Source organism: Sesamum indicum, unplaced genomic scaffold, assembly GCF_000512975.1.
Source record: "Sesamum indicum cultivar Zhongzhi No. 13 unplaced genomic scaffold, S_indicum_v1.0 scaffold00339, whole genome shotgun sequence".
NCBI lineage: Eukaryota > Viridiplantae > Streptophyta > Magnoliopsida > Lamiales > Pedaliaceae > Sesamum > Sesamum indicum.
In genome coordinates, this window is record NW_011628232.1 from 1 (window position 1) to 554 (window position 554).

Below are 554 nucleotides of genomic sequence, written 5' to 3' on the forward strand. Positions count from 1 at the left end.
ATTATTTGATAATCAGTCTTGTTTTATTGAATCTAATTTTTAATATCATTTAATTCAGAATTAAAAAAAAAATCTTGTTTAGATAATGTTCTTTATAATAACAACAAACTCCAAAAATTACTAAATTTTGTTTTATATGTGTGTAAACTTTATTAATTAAATATGCAGATTACCAAGTTATGTATAAATGTTTACATTATTTAATGTGTGTCTCACACATCTTTGTAATTAAGTTATAAGTAATTTGTCATATATATCTTACTAGCATAACTAAGAAGTTTTAACACTTTACCATTTGTAAATCAGTTAGCAAAAATACTTAAATTATTATTATCCATTTAATTTGTATTAATTTCCATTATACTTTCGAATTTATCTTACTAGTTTTGATTTAAAAAGAGTTGCATATAAATATATTATAATTAAATATAACGTAAATTATCCTTTTGTGTATAAATATTATGAAAGATAGCATTTTTTTTCATTATTTCATGTTACCCATTAAAAATTTAGATTTTCTTATTAAATAAGTTGAGCTCGAACTTAGTTTTTCT